The following is a 10,118-nucleotide window of genomic DNA, read 5'->3' on the forward strand; positions in this document are numbered from 1 at the left end:
AAATTAATGCTTACTTTGATATATTAATTCTTAAAATATTTGAGGACCCAGGAGTGTGCAAAACAAATTGGAAGACTGAAATAAATAATACGTTAGTCGAGCTAGACCAGGTAATATTGCAAAAGCAAGTATCAGTGGCTTAATTCAGCAGAGGTGTAGTTTTTACTTTTGGCAAGCATAGTCTGAGTTTGGTAACTTACGGTAACTTTTCTCCTGTAATTCAGATGCTTCTGTCATATTGCCCCTCCTCGAAATACGGACTCTTGGACACCACAGGAGCCTAAGAGAGAACTTAGAGAGCTCACACTTTTTCTTAAGTGAATCATCCTAAAAATGGCACAGGTTACTTTTGCTTACAGCCCATTGGTAAGTACTGGGCAGGTGCCTCACTAACTACTAGGGGCCAAGAAATGTGGGTCGCACAGGTGCACAGAAAACTGAGGGCTAGAAATATAGGTGATACTACTAAACAGAAATCTGAGATGGTTTTCTAAGTGAGGTCCTGTTGGTAATGTGATGTCAATTCTATATTGTTATTCTGGCTATCATGATTTTACATTTTATTTTGTATTATAATACATTCTCCAGGAAATTCTTCCAAGGACTCAAGTATTCCCTGATTGAGATATATATTAAATTCTAAGCCACACAGTTTAGAGAAATTAAGTTATTTATGTAAGAAATCATAAGATTACATACAGTAATACTAAATACTATCTAGATGTCAAGGCATCTTCTCTTTAATTCTGCAAAACCCATATTTTTACACTGTACTTCCCACCCATATATTACACAGAGATGGGACAGAATTAGGTATATAATAAAGAGGCAGTGATGAAGCAGATTTAAAACCAGTCCGAGGCAACTGTTATTTCTCTCTGTAGTAGAGTTTCCTCTCCTCACCTCTACCACAAAAACAAAGCCTGCTAAAAATCATCAATTCTGAAATTCTCAGTTTCAAGAATTAACTATGGACTGCATTGAGAAATCTACATTCCATTCCTAGCTAAATTTCTGCTTTCCTGATCAGCATCATGGGTCAGTCATTCTTTCTGATCAGAAACTATCCTAATAGTTCTCTCTGAACCTAAAATAGAAAGAGATTTAACATTTTTAATATCATCAAAAAGCATATAACTTTCATTCTTCTTAAACTGAATACTTTCATAGTTTTTCATGTAAAGAATCTGTAAGGTTACATTGCATAAGGTTCTTCAGGGGGGAAAATAATCTATTATATACATTTTTATAGTTTATATTGCTCTTATCTTTTTCATGACTATAATATTAGAGTTAAATTTATGTAATTAATCCAAGCACATAGTTTTTTTTTTCTATTTAATTATGCCATGAAACATTTTAGGTTTAAGAGTATTTTTATGATTTAAAAACTGATTAAGAACTTTACTTTTCAAAAATCATTAAATATTGATTTAGAAATATCTCTACATCTAAGGAAATTTTGCTTTTCAAATTGATACATAATCAAATTTTGCTATAAAAAGCATACTATGACACATTGAGTCATGCCCTAGCTTCCATTTGGAAGGTAACCTTGGAGGGAAAAATTGGAGGTTGATGTTGGCAGAAGCATCTTAAACTTTAATTGGGAAAAGACATTTGAATTGGCTTTTAGTTGGGGGCATTGGCAAGAGGGGTACCCAGGGCAATAGACTCCCCACAAGTGGAGGCTGAGGGCTGAGGCTGAGCCCCAGATGGATCTCCTTTTCCCAACACACCCCTGCATACCTCAATCCCCCCAAAGCTCTATGGCACGTCCAGGAACAGGGAGGATGGGAGGGACCACAGTGACTATTCACCTGGACAGAATATCAGATGACTCGGACACCTGCTTCCCATCGTGGGTCTCTATCTTCTTCACAGCCACAGCCTGGAAGGAGCTGACACAGCGGAAAGAACTGGAGACCCTACCAGGGCCGGACTGGAAGGAGCTCAGTCTATAGGTGAGTCCAGGGCTCATGAGGCCCCGGTAGGCTGAGCTCAGCCCGCCTCAGTAGCCACTAGTCTGGTCGTAGTATGAACCCTCATGTTCTTCCCAGACTCCAGCAGGGTCTCCTCGCTGGCCAGCAGCTTGCAACAGGTGACGATCTTGATGTCCAGGGCCAGCTTGATGTTCATGAACTCCTGGCACTGGCACAGCTGCCCGGCCAGGTCCTGCTTGGCTCAATGCAGGGCGGACTCCAATTTGGCCAGCTTGGCATTGGCATCCTTGGACCATCACAGTGCTCCGAATCGGTGATGACTGTCTCCGGGGAAGCCCTCTGGTCCTTGAGGCCCTCCACGTCAGCCTGGAGTTGATGGATATTTTCGTTCATCTCGGAAATCTCTGTCCTCGTGCAGTGAAGGTCGTGTCCGTTTGTCCCAGCCACCGTCTGCAGCTCCCCACTCTTGACCTGGGGCATGGTCTAAGCCTCAGCTGCAATTGTTTTTATGATATTTCAGTATGCTGGGTTATCTCAATACAAATATTTTAAGAATCAGAATATTTATCACAAATATCAATGAGCAAATATTAAAGAAAAAGAAAAAAAAAAAAAAAAAACTTCTCCAAAGCTGAAAAAAAAAGTTCATCCCCACCTTGCACCAGTTCTAACAGTAGATTGATGTTATTAAACCAGTTATAATGGATATTTAATAGGCTTGCGCCAAAATGTACTGCATTTAGAATATATTGTTGGATTTGGTTGCCAGGAGTTTTAGAGTTTATTTTCATATTTGTTCATGAGTATTATTATACTGTAATTATCTTATTTCAAACTGTCTTTTTAGTTTCTGGCGTAAACACTTTTGCTAGCTTTATAAAATGACAGGAGCATGATTTCTCTTTTTCAGCTATCCAGAAGGACTTGTAAAATATTGGAATCACTTTTACCTTAAATGATTGATAAAACTCAGTGATGAGGTCATCTAAGCTGTACGTGTGTGTTTGATTACTGCTACAATTTCTTTAATTGCCATAGGCTTATCATATTCAGGTTTTTTATTTCTTTTTTTATGTGTTTCTGAAGGTGTTTTTTAAGTAGATATGTGTCTGTTATATCTACATGTTCAAATGCTGGCATAATTTGTTTCTATTCTTGTTTTTTTATTTCTGACTTACTTGTTCTTCTTCTCTGTCTCTGTCTCTCTCTTTGTCTCTCTGTCTCTTATCTCATAAAAAGTACTATTATCTTATAAATTCACCCGAATTTCCTATGTTGAAAATATATGTAAGGATGATATTAGCCAACATGTTTTCATTTTGTAGAAAGTTGTGAGAAAATGGGATAAAGAATAAAATAAAATTTGAGAATAAAAGGTAGATGAAAAACTCATATAAATTATTAATCCTATAAATAGACAAATAGATGATAGATTAGATAGATAAATAGATAAATAAAATTTTAAGTGTAACAAACTTGATGTTAGACTAAGGTAGTTATAAGCTACTTTAAATCAGAATTTTTTGACAATTAGCTTTACTTACTAAGATGATTACGTACATTTATGTGGAACTCATTCCTGTATCATAAAAACTTTAGCAAAGATAAATACATTTTTAAATAAATCCTATTATTAATCTTTGAAGTTTATCTTTCCATATATTAAGTTGGAGATACTTTCATTTAGGTAAAAATAGATATTTCCACCAGCTTCTCAGTAGGAATAGACCTAGAGCTAGAATAAGGACTCCGTGTTACCTGATGATCAGGAATGTGCTAGAATTCCACTGGGTCATGAAGATCATTTTAACTCTTCTGGGGATTGTCTTTGTTTTCTTTTAACTTCTTTATTTTTATGACTAGCATAAATCAGGAGGGGTAAAGAGAGTGAAAAACATGACTTTCTGTTTAGCATCAGTTAATCATTCAAAATCATTTTGTTCCATTTTCTTAAGGCAATGAGAAGCCTGAAACAAATGTAATGTTTTCCACCAAGCTACATTTATTGAGTAGTTGAAATGATTGACAGCTCAAAAAAAACTCCTTTCAGAAATAGTAATTAACAGCAGCAACCCTTCCAAACAGACTATCTTCTGTCAACAAGCATCACAAAAAGGCATCCCAAACTTGAAATGATGGTGGCAGGTAAGCAAGATATGTAAGCCAGAGCAAGCAAGGCACTTTAGCTCTCGAATTTTAGTGAGGGAGAAAACTCATTTTGAGATTTACTTGAGAAATAGCAAAGCCTTAAAAGAAAATGTTATTAAAAGAAAATTTAGAGATGATTCTCAATATCTATGAGATGGCTTTGCTCAAAATACTGTATTCTATCTTATTGAATTATTTCAAAAGAAATAATGAAAAAAGTTTCCTTTTGTCTGAAGATTTTGTCCCCATGTTATTGGCTTTCCTTATTCTTACCCTTCTTTTTCTTTGGGATTGGCCAAGATGTCTGTTGCCTGGAAGGGTCTATTTTACTAAGGTTTTCATCATTTTGCTTTTCAATATACTGTCGTATGGATAAAACTGTCTTATTTCCATGTGGCCCTTACAATCATTAGAATTTAGGAAACAAATTTATTTTTTGTGTGTGTGTTAAAAAAAGTGCTTTCTCTTTCTATTGGGACAACTTGTTACTGAACTGAATGCTTACCCTTTGAAAATACAAGTTAAACTTGTCTTTATTTACAAGGCTGTTTAAATGATGCATGGTATTACATATTGGAGTTTGTTGTGAGAATTAATTGCATGCTTCTAAATATGTGATTGCTGTATCGTTTTCACTCCTGTAAAAATGAGATGTTGATTTTTACCAAATTTCCCTTGATATTAAATCTTTAGCATAAATGAATATAATTGCTTCTCATCTAATAGAGCTAACTCTATAATACCCAAGATACCCTTTGGTGTTAAAATAATGCGATCTAGTGAACTTGGCCTAACACCTCTTTTCTTCAGTAAACTATGACAAATTTAAGTTTTGGTGTAAGTAGGCTGTTTCAATTTCTTTCTCTTCTTTCAGTATTTTGCTGTAGTTGCTGAATAGTTTCTTAGCAAGGGAAGAAAAAGGATTAACTTGACTAAAACCCAGTTAAAATGCAAATGAAATGAATTTCTGGGCAATAAAGCATGCATTAAGCTGGAACTCTAATGAACATAATAGTAAAAAGTCCCCGGAATATTTTATGCACCTCTATCTATTTCATCTTTATGCTCATCTAGATGTAAGTCTTCCGATAATTTTAGAGGTTTTGCATTTCTGCTTGCCACAAACATGATTAACAGCTTTATTGCTCCGTTTTCTCCAGAGAGGGCTTCAAACCTACTTAATTTCACTCTCTTGAAACCAAATCACGAAGCCCAAAAAGATTTTTATCTGATTTCTAAGATTTATGCTTATTTCATAGGGATTACTGAAGTCCAATATTCATGGCCGCACGTAATATAAAATGGCTAAGTACAGTTAGGAGGCTTTGGTATTTGTTTTGCGATGAAATATTTAAAACAAAACAGATTCAATGCTTGTGTTATGGCGGTGTGTTAATTATTAGGTTAGAGATAAGAGGGAATGGTTTCTTCATAGAAATAGAGATACAAGTTTCTCTTATCAGCCTGAAGATAGAGGATAGCCTATCCCGGAGGACTGGAGAGGAGAGTCATTTTGGTGATGGATTTTGCTGAGTCAGGTACCCCTTTTGTTGAGCTAAGCCAGTGTTTAAGCCAAGGTAACTGGGTCATTTCTTTTACCTTGTTAGACCTATTCACATTTTGCTCAACAGCATTTTAAAAATCCAGAGGGTTTTAATATATTATCCTGTAAAATAATTGTATAATCTATTATTATAATAGATCATAAAAGAGTATGGTCATTATAGAGTAAGTACTATTCCAGAATCATAAAATGTTAATAAGTGTTCAAGGTCAAGAAAATATAGGGTAGGTTGAGAGTTAAGTCTATAGAAGCTGGTACATTATGAGTTGAAATAGCTGCAAAAGATTCATGAAGTCTATTCTATGCCAAGAACAGTATCCCTGAAACTAATTTAAATGATTAGTTTTACTTTTTTCATGTTCATCCGTTAGAAAGCATATGGTATAGCCTCAATGATTATAGCAATAAAAAAGGACCATTTGCTAGTCATGGCAATGTTGTGACTATGAGATGTAAAGTCAAATATAACAAAAGAAAAGCAGTCTTAAAAACTAAAAGCCATGGAAATGTATTATTTAGTGCACAATATGCTTTTGATATTGGAAGAAGATACTTTGGCCTCGACTATATGTTTGTATATATATACATACACTCACGTACACACACACACACTCACACACACATACATGTGTATAATTAGGAGGGGCAAATGAGTTATTGAGTAGGTGACCCTATCTACTTATCCTAGTTGATAGACTATCTTTGGACTCTTTTTTTTTTTCCCTAAAAGCCAGAATATTAACTTTGCCAACTACTCTGTGAATGAAAGATCCTTCATCAAGTATATGCTCTGTCCTCCAGGAAATACAAAGTGCAGTGCTGCCTGGTGACTCAGAAAGCACTTTAAATAGCTGAGGAAATGTAACGCTTTTACTGTCCTATTTAAATTATTCTTTCTACAGTTAAAATTGAGCTGTTATTCTATCATAAAATATGTACCTATATACTCATTTACATTCATAGAGTCGTGGAGTTCTTAATCTTAGCTTCCCTGAAACAATTAATTCGATTCCAGTCATGCTCTGGGTATCGCTCCTTCCTGCCGTCCCTATCTGGCTCCACCTCTCCATTCTTTTCGAGTTCTTTCCTATTATTAAAGAGAATAGACATAACATGAATATGCACTTACTGTGCTTATCTGAGGCAACAGTGCTTTGTCTCCATGAAGTGTTTCTTTTCCTAATTTGTAATGCAGTGTTTCTCCATTATGGTAATCCACTATTTCAGTCATTAGGGGCGGTGGTTGACAGTCTACATTCTTGGAGAACTGTGTAGATGGATTATTGGCTCTGACCCAAGAAGGTTAAGTCACTTGACTAAACACCACCGTTATCATTTGGCTGCCCAACACGTTGCCCTCTCACATCCATGCATGTATACCATTACCCCCGATTTGTTAGAAAACTTCTACCCTTCATTCAGGAAGATACTCTTCTAGTAGACTTTCAATCAAGGTGTCAGCAACATGGCTGCTATCATGTTCCTCTGTGGTCAATCAGGGATGAGCACATGATCGGGCAGCCTGAACAAACCCATTCTGGCAACTATTCTACTACAAAGAGAAGGGATAATTTTATTTTCGTTTTGATGTAATTTATTGGTATAATTCTACATCAGAGTAAGAGGTCTTTGTTTTCATACTTTTGTTTGTTTGTTTGTTTGTTTTTGAAAAATACCATAAAACACACTGCTGGTTTGAAAGCTCCTAGGAAATTTCCCAGGTATAATGTGAAACAGGCACTGTATTCAGAGGGCAGGGAGAGACTGAAGAAAGAGGTAGGCTCCTACATGTGGGTAGGTAGCAGGTTTAGCCACCAAGGCAACTTACATATGTGACTTGTCTTGGGTGGCAGCAAGATGAGTGGATTTCTGCACCTGCCTTCCAAATCTTAAAAGTTTATATAGAAGTCTTAACTGGATTCAGTCACATATACTGTCCATTTGGCCTTCCTGTCACATTACTATCTCAAGGCCATGTCTGTGGAGCACTTTTCTGGGGGCAAGGAAGGCAAGCATAACTCACATTTCAAGGATAAGGACAGGGGTGGGTGGTCCCCAGTTGCTCTGGGCCAGCTCCAGGGTCAAATGGCTGCCATTTCCCTTTAATCTTCTTCAACAATCCACCTTCCCACCCCCTTGTGCCTGGCTCTTAAAATTCCACCAGCTCCCTTTTCTAAAATGCACCCTGAGTGGTCAGCAAGGGGTTTCGTTAGCGTGGAGGTAGCTATCTGGCTGCATTGGAGGCAGATGCTACAGCAGTTATACAGGCACATGCAAAAGAAAACACAGATTAAGACAATGATTTCCAAAAGTAGTGACAGCGTCTTCAACCAAGATCTGGCATCTGATCCAGCCACTGATTTATTCTAGTTCCCTGGGCTGGGGGTGGCATCAGTCATGGCATTCACCTGTGTCTTTATGTGATTTAATAAATATAATACATTAACAGGCTCATCATGTATAAACACACAACATTCTGTTAGGATGATGGCATGGGTGTCTTTTTGTGAGCCCATCCCGTTTTGGGGGACAGCTTTTCTCATTAGAAACATTTCAGTGTTCAACAAGGACAGACTTTGTTGGCTATTACTCAAGGCTTGATGAGTAAATTTGGTAAGGATTCCTGTCTGTGCTCTATCATCCTCTAAACAAATGGAGGAAACAAAGATGATGGCCAGATGATCATACCAGTGAAACACAGAATGTGCCTACCTGGCTCTAAGGAGAAAGTTTGGCAGCTGTTCTTACTATGGGGCAAATTCACCTTTGTGCCTAGGAAAAAACCAGGGTGTGATGGACCAGCTGCCCAGGTGGAAGCCACATTTTGTGCCGCATAATAACTGGATTCCATTTAGTGCTACCTAATAAATACCTAGGCAGTGTAACCAGTCAGTGCCAAATCAGTCACTCTCCCTTAATGTGACAGAATGATGCACAGTTTCAGTGGTACCTGGTATCCCATCCCATGTTTCTGGTACAATTGGGCTGAATCTGTTGAGAGGGATTTTTCTGTTCCCAACATAGGAATACCCAGGTGCCCAAATATCCATGACATGGAATCAGCCATTCCCAAACATGAGTATAGCCACTCACGGCTCCAAGGGTATAATTCCAGCACCTTTTTGACCAGCAGTTTGGTGGACCATCTTTATAGTTTGTCTGGCAGAAAAACAACACTCATGCCCAGTATTATTAATACTATGTCCTACAGGCTATGTTTCTAGATCATTATTGGTAATATCAGATGAACTAAGAGTACTAGTCCTGGTTTATTCTTTAATGTACTGCTTAAGGGCCTTCCGGTCCCTTAACTAGAGAGGCGATGCCCACCATGGCAATCCTGAGGAGCTGTAGAGAAGCAACAGTTGCCCACATACCCAGCAGGTCGATAGATCTCTTTATTGGGCATATGAGTGGACCCACTGTGAAAAGGTATTTCCATCAGGCGGTGGGACATCACAGGAACAGCCAAAGTCTAAGGCCAGAAAGACACATTTGATTGAATCTTATATGGGAAACTCTTCCCCTTCTATAAGAATTACACTCATGGCCTGATTTTTAGAGATAATGTGGCTGGCTGCAGCTTTAGGAATTTGACCCAGTTGTTCATACCAACAATGTTGGCCGGCGGGAGGCAGCACTGTCAGGCATGAAGAGATGGACTGGGGACAGGATATGCCAGACCAGTACCCCACCTTCTCCTCTCTTTTGATGGTGCATATTTTATTTCAAGTATAGTGTGTTTCAACAGGTCTGGCTTGCAGCAGGATAAAAACATGCCAGTGGGGACTGAGTAGTTCTCTCTAGGGGTTGAGAGTAACTCACCCAACCAGGCGGGACATCCCATTGCAAGTGCCAGTCTACAATTCCTTTTCCAGGTGTGATGAGATTTGGTGCTCTCGGCAGCATAGCAGTGTGGATTCATGGTGAGGATTGAGACGGTGGCTGTTCCCTGTGTCTCCCATACCTTTATGATGCTATGTGCTTCAAAGGGTCCCCAGTTTGGCATAGGGGGCAAACAGGCCCTACTAGTTCATCATTCAAATGTAATAAAGCCTAGGACAGTACTTTTGTCCACCTGGCCAAGGTGGCTTTAGCAGTTAATGATTTAATTTTCTTCTTGAACATTCCATTCTTCCTTTCTACCAGCCCTGCTGCTTGTGGGTTATACGAGAGATAGAACTGCCTCTATGTCATGCTGTTTTACCTAGTCTTGACCTTTGAAATGTGATTCCTAATCACTATTTATTTTACGAAGGCTATCCATATACAGTACTTAGTTTCTTTAATTCCCTAATGGTATCAGGTAGTTTGCATAGTGGCAGGGGAAACCTCAGGGTAGGTCAGATGTAGTGTCCACACCGGCCGAGGAATATTCAGAAACCTCACTCAGAGGGAAGGGGCCAATATAATCACTTTGCCAATACCTCACCAGCTGGGAACTCTGACGAACGGCCCCAGGT

The 10,118-nt window shown here is 38.3% G+C and overlaps 1 pseudogene; it reads right to left on the reverse strand.

Annotated features, from left to right (window-relative positions):
- Positions 1–1,816: 1,816 nt before the first annotated feature.
- On the reverse strand, positions 1,817–9,564 carry LOC123583674 (annotated as a pseudogene).
- Between the last annotated feature and the right edge of the window lie 554 nt (positions 9,565–10,118).

This window comes from Leopardus geoffroyi, chromosome A1 (assembly GCF_018350155.1).
Source record: "Leopardus geoffroyi isolate Oge1 chromosome A1, O.geoffroyi_Oge1_pat1.0, whole genome shotgun sequence".
In the NCBI taxonomy this organism is placed as follows: Eukaryota; Metazoa; Chordata; class Mammalia; order Carnivora; family Felidae; genus Leopardus; species Leopardus geoffroyi.